Genomic DNA, 13,714 nt, shown 5'->3' with positions numbered 1-13,714 from the left:
GAATAAAACCAAAATGTTATTTACATTCAGTTCAAACATGTTCTTAGATCTCCAGAAGCTTATTTTTCTTTATTTGAAGTCTGTGTCTTTGTTTAGTCGTCAAAAACATCTGAAATAGTCATGTGTAATGTTAAGCAGGGTATCCTCCTTCATACCCCCTTCCCTCTATGATATGTTATTTGGGATATTTTTACTTTTATTTTTTCCCCGCTTTTAACTGAAACACTCTAGATGCCACTCTTTCCTTTTAAAAAAAGTATTTATACTCACAGATTGATTTTTCCAATATGAAAGTTTCTTTTTTATATTTATAAAAGAACTGCTTATTAAAAGATATGCACAGTTGGACCTCCATATGAAAGGGTTCTGCATCCACGGATTCAAACAAAATTCCAGGTCAGAAACAGTCAAGAAAATGGGTTGTGTTTGTATTGAATGTGTAAGATGTTTTTCTTCTTATTATTCCCTAAGTAATACAACACAACTATTTCCAAAGCATTTATATTGTCTTAGGTATTATAAATAACCTAGAAATGATTCAAAGTATACTGGAGGAAGTGTGTGGGCTATATGCAAATACTATGCCGTTTTATTATAAAAGTGACTTGAGCATTGCTGATTTTGATATCTTCGGGGTCCCTGGGACCAATCCTCCATGGATACTGAGGGGCAACTGTATATAAATTTTTTTTTAATGAAGAAAGTATCATCTGAAATCTTATTTTTTCTGAGAAAACCATTACTAATACTTCAGTTTCCCTTTATCATTCATCTCTTCATACCTCTATATAAAATAAGGTTTTACATAAGCATGTAACACAAGTTATATTTATCAGGAACACACTAAAATACAATCTCTTTATTTTTCTTTACTCACCTTTTATTATCCCATACACAGCCATTTTGTCTATACTCTTCCATAAGTAGGGAGGGTTTGGGATGATGTTTTAGGAAAGAATTTTATTAGATATACTTCTCTGCTACAAGCCTGGCTTTCTCCCAGAAAGAACAAACCTTTGTGTTTGATGACTCCAAAAGTTGGGGGCCAGGATGCCCAGAAGGTCCTTGCAACACATGTCCTCAGGGACCAAATGTTTCCCGGGGCTCTCTGTTGCTGTCTGCCTCACTCTCCTACTCTTGGGGCAGCTGCTGTGTTAGAAATCTCCTTCTGGGCTTAGGGCTAGGTTTCTTTCTTCTTCCTTTTTTAATACCTTTATTTTATTTATTTTTATTTGGATCCAAGTTGTAAAGTTTGTTTAGCCATTTAAAGAAAATCTGCTTATGGCACAATTTGCCTCAAATCCATTCCAAGTTGTAAACTTTGTTTAGCCACTTAAAGAAAATCTGCTTATTTGGTGCTGAGGATCGAACCCAGTACCTCATACATGCTAGGCAATTTCTTCTACTGACCTACACCCCAGCCCCCAAGGCTGGTTTTCTTAAACTCTATGTGTGGCCCTTAGGCAGCTGCTGAATCCCTTCAATTTACCGTTCCCAGACCTTTATTGGAAAACTTTGTTTAGGAAGAAAAGAGCAGTGGGCAAGGTGGGCATGCCTATAATCCCAGCGAATTGGGAGGCTGAGGCAGGAGGATCTGTAGTTCAAAGCCAGTCTCAGCAAGTTAGTGAGGCAAGCAACTTAGAACCTGTCTCAAAATAAAATATAAGAAAAAAGGATGGGGATGTGGCTCAGTGGTTGAGTGCCCCTGGGTCCAATCCCTGGTACCAAAAAAAGAAAAAAAGGAAGAAGAGGAGGAGCGGGGGAGGAGAAAAGAACAGAATGCAAGGAACATTGATGTATGAATTGTAAACATACATTGAATGCCAGTGATTTAAATAATAAATTAATTTGGGAGAAGGCTGGAAATAACATGAATATACTAGATAGTAACCTTGAAAAAGTGGGATAAATCAGGGTTAATCCTGGGAAAGGATGGAGACATTAATTTTATACTGTGTTGAGAATATGTGCTAAAAGTTGTTGGCTAATCACTGAAAGAAATAGATCATCACAAATCACTAGAGTGAAAGAAAGGGAATAAAGAAAATGTAAATACAATGGAAAACAGAAAAGGAAAACTAATGCCACAAAAAGGCATGGTAAATAGAAAACAAATAAAGTGGCAGGATCGTGCCAATGTACACATCACTAGCTACAATAAACGTAAGAATAATCATAATGTTTCTCATTTGATCTTGTGGTTTTTAAAAAAAATAAATCTGCCAGAAGCATTTTCAAACTTTCATTGCAAAGTAGATAACAAGCGCTCTGCCTGAATCAAAAGATCTTCTGGTGATGCCCATCCTCAACCTCCCTCCCATCCAAACAATTTTCTACTTCCATGAGAAAGTTGGTTGGCAGAGCAGGATGATGGCTTAGGATGATGGCTTAGGATAGGGAGGCCAGTTTGGTTCAGACAAATAAATCCTGGAAATGGAGGGGTTGTCTGGCCCCAAGTTATCTTTGGCTCTTCTTATAATGCAGGCACTAGAGAAACTCAGCTGTTGATTCTAGTTTCCAACCTGTGCTGAAAGACAAGTTCAGTTAAATACATCATATCCTGCACATAGATGTATCAAAATTTAAACTAATCTCCCATTCTTTTAAAAAATTTGTTCTTTTTAGGTATACATGACAGTAGAGTGTATTTTGACATATTATACATACATGGAGTATAACTACTCATTCTTGTGGTTGTTCATGATGTGGAGTTACACTGGTCATGTATTCATATGAACACAGAAAAGTTATGTCTGATTCACTCTACTGTCTTTCCTATTCCCATCCTCTTCTTTTTATTCCCCTTTGTTCAATCCAATGAACTTCTATTCTTCTCTCCCTCCTCCTTATTGTGTGTTAGCTTCTTTATATCAGAGAGAACATTTGCCCTTTGGTTATTTCAGACTGGCTTATTTCACTTAGCATGATAGTCTCCAGGTCCATCCATTTGCTGGCAAATATCATAATCATTTTTCTTTATGGCTGAATAATATTCCATTGCAAATATAAGTCACATTTTCTTTACCCATTTATCTGTTGAAGGGCACCTGGGTTGGTTCCATAGCTTAGCTGTTGTACTTTTTATGAGTTTATATTTTGACATTTTGGGTTTGGCTAAAATTCTTATTTCTTTTTTGTAATCTGATTGCCCTTGGAGGGAAATCATTAGTTTAGGTTTAAGATTCTTAATTCATCCCATCCTCTGTCTTCCAGCAAGGAGGCAAGCTCTGAATAGGGGCCTAGAAGAAATCCCTCCTGAAAACATCTGCTGAGCCTGTGGCACATGGTGGAAAGTCATGCCCTTGAGTCTTTCTTGGCAAAGGTTTTTAGATTGCTTCCTTCATTGTCCTGATAAGAGGCATCAGTCAATGTGGATATTCACGACTCTAAACTTACTTAACAGCCAGCAGAGCACTTATTAACTAGCCAAGCAGAATGACACCAGCTAGCACTCTGTACCTGTGCTCCTGCCCTGAAAGGCAGCACAATGAGAATGCCAGGGCTAGCCCACTGGCTACCTACAAGAGGGTAAGCAGGCAGAGCAGTTTCCATGAAACTGACCCCAAAGTCTTGAGGACAAGAACAGAATAGGAGAATGAGATTCTGTACTGACCCAAATTAGAGTACATTATGTGTCAAAATACAAAAATGAAAAATGACATCCCTATCCTCAAGGTTCTCACTGTGGCAGAGGAGATGCAAGGCCACTATTAACACCTGATGTGTTGCAACTGTCAGACAGGAAAGGAATACGTGCTGTAGGGTACTAACAAAGAGAGCAATTGGACTGCTGGGGCTGTGTGGGCCACAGACATCAGGAGAGCACTCTACTGTGCAGCTACGGTGTTCTACGTTCAATGGGGCCAGTCCAACTCCTCATCTGATGACTCCTCTAGTTCAGTATGGCATGATTGTCTGACTTTTGCTTAAAAACCCCTGCTTTTATAGTGCTCCCTCAAAGAGGAGGATCATCAGGTGGGTATAGAATAGTTTGCTTAAGAAGCTGGAAAAACCTGACAGATCTCCAAAACCTCAGTGCACTCAGTCTGGGCTAACAGCAGGCATTAGGACACAAGGAAGGCTGCGTGCAGGTTCAAGTCCCACCCCCAAAAAATGGCAGGCAGGGGTTCGTCCCAGGCCACAGACCTTACACACACCTGCCTGCCTTCAGACTCAGGTGAAAAGTGGTTTTATGATCTGGGTTGGTTCCTTTAGCTCTTCGAATGTATGGTGGGAATAATCACCTCCTTAGGGTGTTGCAAAGACTGTATTATCATCCATGTCCAGCACAGAAGACTTAACTGTTTGGTCACTCAGGGGAAATTCTCAAGGCTTTAGAAATAAAACACAGACACACAATTTATCTTTAAACCAACCTCCGGGACGGCTCCTCGGCCCTCGGCCCTCGGCCTCAAGCTCTCCAATGGGAGAACGAGAACTACACGAGAGGCTGGCAAGAGAGAGCAATTACACTTTGGAGTGGACTTTTATTAGGGGACTCAGAATTCTTGGGAAATCTCGTCCAATGAAGGTCAAGGGGGGCAGGGTTGCAAGGAAGGTGAGGTGATTGGATCCCAGGGGATGTGGAGAAACACGCCCCTACATGAAGACACAGTCACTGGAACCCTAGAAGACCAGGGCTGTCTGGCAGTGTGACCGTGACCGTGACCGTGACCACTGCAGGACGCCACACTGCTTAGCAGGGGAGTGGACTCAGTCACTTGCGAGATTGGTCTCCCACACTGCATGAGGTAACTAACACATGGAAAGACTCTAACATAGGCCTCAGCACCCATTAGCTGCCATAATTATATTTTCTTAGGGTTCCTAAAATTAGCAATAAAAGGAAAGTTAACAATAAAAGGAAAAATTAACAATAAAAGGAACAAAGATACTAAGATGCTTAATTCAGTCTTTCCTTGGGACTCTGGAGACAGTGTAGCATTGTCTTCTCTCCTTTGATGTGGCAGAGAGATCATTCCACTCTTATTCTCTTTCCCAGAAAGTAACCTGTTTTCTTGATCCTTGAAAATTAAGAAATTTCATCCAGATACATGGAGATGTTACTTCATTTTTTTTTTTTGTACATTCTGGTGCTAGGCTAATACTTTCTTTTCTTTTTAAAAAATATTTGTTTTTAGTTATATGTGGACACAATATCTTTATTTTATTTTTATGTGGTGCTGAGGATTGAATCAGTATCTCATGCATGGTAGGAAAGCTCTCTACCGCTGAGCCACAACCCCAACCCTGGGCTAATACTTTCAATCTAAAGAATCAAATTCTCTTCCAGATTAAGTACATTTTCATGATTTCTTCTTTACTACTTCTGTTCTTCAGGATACTTTACATGTATGTAAGTTCTTCTAGATTTGTTCTTCATGATTTAATGTTTTTTCATAATTTCATCTTCAAATCCCTTTCCCTGAAGTCCTGGTGGGCTTCTTCAGGTTGATCTGTAGTGACCGATGTGATTTTCTGTGTTCTCCAGTCTGACACGCTATTGCCTGTAGCCTCCATGCAGACTTTTAATTTGACAGTCGTATTTCTCACTTCAGTCATCACTTTCTCATGCTCTGAGCTTTCCCTCTCCTCACAGGGAAGAACCTCTAGGATTGTGCCTGTGATGGTCAGGGCTTCTGCCGGAGCACAGCTCTCCACTGTCATCAACGAATCCATGCTGGAGAGAAGCTGTACCCACAATGTGCCGGGTGTGGCAGGGCTTCTGTCAGAACACAGAACTCTGTGTGTGTTTAAGAGCCTACACGAGGGAGGCTGTTTGAAGTGGAACTCCTGAAACACAGACCTTCATGCTCTTTGAGTGAAGCCATTGGTTGGAGGAGAGTGGCAAGGACTTCAGCAGAGCTCTCACCCTAACAGTCTCATGGAAGAAACTGAAGAGGGCCTGCCACGTGACAGTGTGGAAAGGCTTTCAGCCAGAGCACAGATCCCTGAGTTTATCAAAGACTTTACCCAAGAAAAACACTTACAAACCCTGCTTGAGATGAAATCTTCAGTTATACAAGAGTCTTCTTGTCCATGAGAGTCCACACAGGTGGAAGGACTGAGAAGTAAGTTCAAGTCTTCACAACGACCCACTTCCACACAGGAGGAAAACCCACAAGTAGGGAGACTGTGGTAAGAACATGGAGCATGTAGTGTCCCCTCTACCAGAAAGTCTGTGTCTCCCACAAACCTGTGCATTCCACAAGAATGAAGCTATGTGTGCTTTTCTCACCTGCATCCCCAGCTCCTAACGGTGACTGGCACAGAGTAGACACTTCTCATTGCTCAATGAGAACCCATGAGTGAGAAAACCCCTGTTCATGTGGTATGTGTGGCAAGGGCTTCAGAGTCCACGATGAAATCTTCTCAAAACATCTGTTATGTAGTAAAGATTCCATCCGATCACGGATTTCATTATGAGTTTGTCCCTGCAGGTCAGAAGTCCTGTTAACCTGAAGAACTGAGCAATGACCTTAATCAAAGATATATATTCAAATTATTGATCAGTGTTATAACTTTAAAATACCTCATCTTCAACACAATCCTTCAAACTGTGTAAATTATAAAATGTTAGTCAAAACTCCTAAGTTAGAAAGTATAACTAATTACCATAGAAGAAAAGATCCTGTGAATAACCTAAGTGAATTTATGTGTCTGTACTGACCACGTTGACATAGTTTGAGTCAGCCAGGTGTGGCTATTTTGTTTTACATTGCATCCTAAAAGACAAGTCAGACTCATCAAACAGGTTATCCAGGACCAGTGACTAACAAAGTCTTCCTTCTGGAAAGGGCCTAGCAAAGGGGCGCTTTCAGGCTAAAAGCCTACTGACCCTAATCTGGTGTCTTTATGTGCGTCATGTCACCAGGCAACTTCACCAAATAAGGCATCTTTAGGATAAATGTCTACGGAAGAATTAGTTAGAGAAAGAGTCTAAGGCGGGGTCTAAGGAAGGAGATTAGACAAGAGGAAAGCAAATCGAAAGGAAAAGGAAAGGGAGAAGAATCAGCTTCTGAGAACTGAGTGGCAGGGCAGGGAGAAGAAAGCTTACAGGCTTCTTCAAATGTATAGACCCCCCCCCACAGGGCTGCCCTTGGAGGTCTGTGATGATGTTATGGTTTGGATGTGAGGTGTCCCCCAAAAGCTCACGTATGAGACAATGCAAGAAGGTTTAGGGGAGAAATGATTGGGTTATAAGAGCCTTAATGCAATCAGTGAATTGATCACCTGGTGGGATTAATTGAGTGGTAATTGAAGGCAGTTGGGAGGTGGCTAGAGGAGGTGGAACATTGGGAGCATGGCTTTGGAGTATATATTTGAATCTGGTGAGTGGAGTCTCTCTCTGCTTCCTGATTATCATATGAGCTACTTCCCTCTACTACATTCTCCTTCCTCTATGATGTTCTGCCTCATCTGGAGTACCAAGGGATGGAACTGGCTTTCTATGAATTGTGACCTCTGAAACTGTGAGTCCTCAAACTTTTCCTCCTCCACAATTGTGCTGGCCAGGTCTTTTAATCACAGCAGCAAAAAGGCTGACTAAAACAGATTGATAGAGAAGGACTCCACTGACATCAGGTCCAAGTGGCACCAGAAATAGAGGAGCTGCTGTGAGGGCCTGGGAAGGCAGCTCATGCTCCAGTGTTTCCCAAGTGGCCCTAATCAAGGGGAACTGTTGTCCCTTGAGTGGGACATAAAGGTATGAAGACAGTAATATGGCTGGCCCACTTCAGGTGGCATAAAAATCAGGGATCAGAGCCTGGGGACCCAGTGCTGAAGAGAGAAAACCTTGGGTAGTGGAGTAATGGGTAACATTCGGAAGGAATCAGTGATGGAGTCTCATCACTAAGTCTGTGAAGAGAGAAAGCATCAACATTTCCACCACATCTTTCACCTAAAAACAGGCATCTCCTCTGAGCTGTCATTTCTGGGGAATGGACACCTGTTTTTAAAAAAATGCAGTGGGCTCTTTAGGAGGACTGTGCCAGTTGAGCTGTCCAGGAATGTTTGGGCCAAGTTGGGAAAGAGGGTTGGTGTCTGCAGGATGGCACTCAGATGCTGTGGAATGGGCTTAGTAAGGTTCTCTCGACTCTGAGGATTTCTACTCTGCTCTCTTCTTTCTCCATCTCTTTCTTTGTCTTTGATTCTCTCCATTTTTAGATTAAAAAAATAATTTAAATTATTTTGATAGCATAAAATATTTTAGACATACAGAAAAAATTAGGAAATACAATAGACAACCCTTTCCTCGCTATTGAGATTGTTAAAAATTTTGCCATATGAAGCTGGGCACAGTGGTGCATGCCTGTAATCCCAGTGGCTTGGGAGGCTGAGACAGGACAGATCTAGAGTTCAAAGCCAGGACTGGGGTTGTGGCTTAGTGGCAGAGTACTTGCCTTGCACATGTGAGGAACTGGGTTTGATCCTTAGCACCACATAAAAATAAACAAAGATATTGTGTCCATCTATAACTAAAAAATTTAAAAATATATATTTTTCAAAAAGAGTTCAAAGGCAGCCTCAACGCAAGCAAGGCACTAAGCAACTCAGTGAGACCCTGTCTCTAAATAAAATTAAAAACAGGGCTGGGGATGTGGCTTAGTGGTCGAGTGCCTCTGAGTTCAATCCCTGGTGACTCTCCCCAATTTTTTTTTGCCATGTGAATTTCAAATCTTTGTTGTTGTCAAGGAATAAAACAACAGATGCTGCTAAAGCCTCATGGCCTGTTTCTTCCGCTAGCTCTGCTGGGAGGCAGCCACATTTCCTGAATTGCTGTGTATTGTCCTGTGGGTTTTGTATTTTGATTATGTGGATGTCCTAGTATTAAAAATGTTTACATCAATTATATTGCATTATGATTACCATTTCCTTTTTTCATTGAACATCACATTATTAGATTTTTAAAATATATATATGTATGTGTAGATATATATATAGATAGATATAGATATATAGTTGTAGTTGAACACAATACGTTTATTTTATTTATTTATTTTTATGTGGTGCTAATGATCGAACCCAGGGCCTCGCATGTGGTAGGTGAGCGCTCTACTATTGAGCCACAACCTCAGCTCACATTATTAGATTTTTAGTGCTGAAGCTTTAGAATTAGTTTATTGATTTTAACTTCTGTCATAGAGATTTTTAACAGATTCTTATAAACTTGTGATAATGACACATTTTTGACTATTACAGCTCTGTAGAAATTGTTGTGGCTACTTAAAGCCTTTTATTCTTTCAGACAAACTATAGGATCAGCTTGTCAAATTCCTTGAATGAAATATGTTGAATTAGGTGGGGGGATTCCTTTTCTCTCCTTTCTTTTCTTCTGTTGGATTGTGTTTTATTTATTCTCCATTTCCTCTACAGAATTAGTAGTCAATTTTCTCTCTTTGATTTATGTTAGCATATATAATTTAACAAAGACCATAGGGGCTGGAGTTGTAGTTCAGTGGTTGAATGCTTTCGTCAAATGCGTGAGGCACTAGGTTCAATCCTCAGCACCATGTAAAATAAATAAATTAATTAATTAAAGATAATTGTGTCTATCTACAACTAAAAAATTTTTAAAAAAGACTATAATTTAACAAAGACTCTAGTTTTCTTTCTCCCATGTTCTATGTTATGGGTTTAATTTTGTCACATTTTTAATGTGATCCCAAATTTGTCATTATTATTAATGTTGTAAATAGCCAGTGCAAGTTTGGATTAATCTACACATTTGACAGTTTCTTACTACCGGTTTTTACATTTCCTTTTTCCTTCTGAGTTTAATGTCTTTGGCCTCCTGGAGCAGAGACAGCTTATGTAGTGGTAAAAGCACCAATTCTGCAGCCAGATGGCCTTGGTGTGATATCTAGCTCTGTCACCCTCTATGTGTGCCCTTGAGCAGATTAATTCATTTCTTTGTGTCTTGGTTTCTCCATTTGTGAAAGAGGGACAATCATATTATTTACTTCATTAGGTTATTATGGATCAAAAAAAATCAAACAAACAAACAAAAACAAAACAAAACCCCAAACAAACAGCAACAAAAAGGATCAAATGAATAAATATATATAAAATAGGGCCTGGTACACAGTAAGCCTTATAAAAGTATTTTGCGTATAAATAAAATAAATTATCCCGACTGGGGTTGTGGCTCAGTCGCAGAGCACTTGTCTCGTACATGTGAGGCACTGGGTTCGAGCCTCAGCACCACATAAAAATAAATAATAAACAAAATAAAGATATCGTGTCCATGTATAACAAAAAATTTTTTAAAATTTTTTATAAATACTTAAAAATTTTTCAACAAGTCTGAGAGTAATAAATTCTTTATTTCTGTATTTCTTTTCTTTTCTTTCTTCTTCTTTTTTTTTTTTTTTTTTTGGTACTGGGGATTGAACTTGGGGCCCTGAACCACTGAGCCACATCCCCAGGCCTAATTTGTATTTTATTTAGAGACAGGGTCTCACTGAGTTGTTTAGCATCTCACTATTGCGGAGGCTGGCTTTGAACTCACAATCCTCCTGCCTCTGTCTCCTGAGCCGCTGGGATTACAGTTACAGGCATGCACTACTGCATGAGGCTTGTCTCTCTCCTTTACTCTTGTGTTATAACTGGGTATAGAATTCTAAATTCAGATTTATTTTTCCTCAGTGATTCCTTAGCCTCTAAATGCTGCTTTTGAAAAATCTAGGGGTTGGGGTATAGTTCAGTGATAAAAAGCATGCTTAACAAGTGAGGGGGCCCTGGTTTTAATGTACAGCACCAAAAAAATGAAAAAGAGTCTGTTATTAGCCCTATTAATAGTCTGTCTTTTCTGTATGACCAGTTTTAAGATTATCCCTTACAAAAACAAAGCAAAAAAAAAAAAAAGATTATTCTCTTATCTTTATTTTGCAAAACCCTCAAAAGCAGAAAAGTGTCCTGCCATGTATCTATGAATTTGTTTATGTTATTCCTAATTAGGACATTGTGCTTCTTTCTAGATGTTATTTTTATTTTAATTTTTAGATCTTTATTATAACTTACTACTTCTTTTATATTTGTCATACTTTCCTGTCTCCTTGAGTTGCGTGTTTAGAGCTTATTATTTTAGTCTCTCTTGTTTTCTTATAAATGTGTTTCAGTGAGTTACATTTCCTCTGCATTCTCTGCCAGCATCCTTTCCAGAATACAGCTTGGAAAAAGTATCCAAAGTCTTCAAAATATTTATGCTGATTGACTCAGAAATTTCTTAGCTAAGAATCTCTGTTAAGCAATAATCAGATGCAATGTAAAAAACGAATACATTAGCATGTTACTTGTACTATTATTATTGTTTTTTGTGGTACTGAGGATTGAACTCAGGGGTGCTTTATTGCTCAACTATATCCTCAGCCATTTTTAATTTTTTTTGAGACAGGATCTTGCTAAGTTGCCAAGTCTGGCCTCAGACTTGTGATCTTCCTGCCTCATCCTCCAGAGTAACTGGCACTATAGGTCTGCACCTTGGCATCTGGCTTTATTTTCCAATTTTTAATGGTACCCATTCTAATGGGAGTGAGTTACTATCTCATTGTAGGTTTGTTTTTTTGGTACCGGGGATTGAACTCTAGGGCACTAAACCACTGAACCATATCCCTAGGCCTTTTTTGAATTTTAGAGACAGGGTCTCACTGAGTTGCTTAGAGCCTCGCTAAATTGCAGAGGCTGGCTCTAAACTCAACTATCCTCCTGTCTCAGCCTTCCAAGCTGCTGGGATTATAGGCATGCACCACCATGCCCCGAACATTCTAGTTTTGATTTGCATATTCCTAAATATTACTGATGTTGAGCACATTTTTATCTGCTTATTAGTCACTTATATAACTTCTTCAGAGAAGCTCCTATTTAAATATTTTGCCCATTTTTAAATTAGATTACTGTTATTGTGGGGTTTTAGGAGTTCCCTATATAATGTGGATATTAATCCCTTATCAGATATATGACTTGCAAATATATTCTTTTATCCCATGGGTTGCCTTTTTATTGATAGTGCCTTTTTTTTTTTTAAAAAAAGTATTTTTTAAATATTGTTTAGTTGTCCATGGATCTTTATTTTATTTATTTGTATGTGGTGCTGAGAATCGAACCCTCACACATGCTAGGCAAGCGCTCTACCACTGAGCCACAATCCCAGCCCCTATTGATAGTAGTGCCTTTTGATGCACAAAAATTTTTACATGAATTCCAATTTATTTTTTTTAAATATAAAGTCAAATCCTGTTTTTCTTCTTTTTTTGTAATTTTTAAAATTTGTTTTAATTAGTTATACACGACAGTGGAATGCACTCTGACATCATACATAAATGGAATATAATTTCTCATTCTTCTGGTTGTACATGATGTAGAATCACACTAGTCATGTAGTCACATATGTACATTGTCGGGAGCCACTCTGGACTGGAGCTTGTGTGTGTGGCGAACCAGCTATGGGCTGTGTGTGTGAGCATTTTGAGTGCACAAAGCAGACTGGACTGATGGTGCTGCTCTGTCTGGGCTGTGAGCGTTGTGTCCCTTTGGCTTGCCCTGCCTTTGATCCCCACACAGCACATGAGATGGGCATGGCCTTCCAAGATGTCAGTCAACCTGCTGACCTGCTAGACACCTTGAAGCTAGATTCAACCCCCTGAAACCTGACTCCTGGCCTCATTTGGATGGCTTCTCTCCAATAAAACCAGGTTCTAGGCATGCTCTCTCTCTTTTCTTGCCTGCCTTGCCTCCGTTGTGGGAGCTGGCTCAGAGGGGCCATCACAGAACCCAAAGAAAAAGGTATTTCTCTGTCTGTGTGTCATTATTTTGGATCAACCCAGTTCTCCTAGAGTGACCCTGACTGGTTTAGTCCTGTGTCGTGTCAGTACATAGGGCAATAATGTCAGGTTCATTCTATTATCTTTCCTACCCTCTAAACTTCCCCTCCCTTCACTCCCCTCTACCTGTCTATTCCAAAGTAACTCTGTTCTTCCCTAGTGCCACCCCATTTCGCTCCATTGTGAATTAGCATCTGCATAACAGAGAAAACATTTGGCCTTTGGTTTTTTGGGATTGGCTTATTTCACTTAGCTTGGTATTCTCCAGCTTCATCCATTTACTGGCAAATGCCATAATATCATTCTTAGTAAGGCTAAGTAATATTCCATTATACACACACACACACACACCACATTTTCTTTTATAAAATGTTTTTAAATTGTCAATGGATCTTTTATTTTATTTATTCATTTATATGTGTTACTGAGGATTGAACCCAGGGTCACACATGCCAGGCAAGTACTCTATCGCTGAGCCACAACTCCAGCCCTATACCACATTTTCTTTATCCATTCATCTGTTGAAGGACACTTAGGTTGGTTCCATACTTTAGCTACTGTGAGTTGGGCAGCTAAAAACATAGCTGTGGCTGTGTCACTGTAGTATGCTGATTTTAAATCCTTTTGGTATAAACCAAGGACTGGTTTATAGATAGCTATATCTATTGCCAGAAACTTCCTAAAACACCCCTCATAATGAATTTGGAAATTCAGTTAAGCCTCCATTGCTCTCACTTGCCACTGAGTCATCTTCAGTGTTGTTTCTTTTCCCTGGATGTCACCGCCATAACAACTCCATCTCTTTAGCTCCCATTCTTCTTTTAGAAGTCCCCCAAGAAGTCTCTTTCTCTCTTCCCTGCACCACCAAGTCTAGCATGGGCACCCTCCCATGT

General features: G+C 39.6%; 1 protein-coding gene across 5 annotated transcripts in view; it reads left to right on the top strand.

The window, feature by feature from the left end:
• Positions 1–13,714, top strand: part of Exo5 (exonuclease 5) — a 65,071-nt gene that overhangs the window by 45,824 nt on the left and 5,533 nt on the right. For 4 of the 5 annotated variants that reach the window (XR_009224308.1, XR_009224307.1, XR_009224304.1 and 1 more), the window contains one exon: positions 5,600–8,851. The exons of the other annotated variant lie outside the window; for it this stretch is intronic. The gene's annotated coding sequence lies outside the window, so the exon portion shown is untranslated. Of the gene's footprint in view, positions 1–5,599; positions 8,852–13,714 lie in introns of those variants that run through there. 5 annotated transcript variants of the gene reach the window in all.

The sequence above is a fragment of the Marmota monax genome, unplaced genomic scaffold, assembly GCF_021218885.2.
Source record: "Marmota monax isolate L192 unplaced genomic scaffold, Marmota_monax_Labrador192_F-V1.1 WCK01_AAM20220418_F8-fsc00008, whole genome shotgun sequence".
Taxonomy (NCBI): Eukaryota; Metazoa; Chordata; class Mammalia; order Rodentia; family Sciuridae; genus Marmota; species Marmota monax.
The sequence above is the reverse complement of the archived record's forward strand: the minus strand, read 5'-3'. Positions and strand labels throughout refer to the sequence as shown.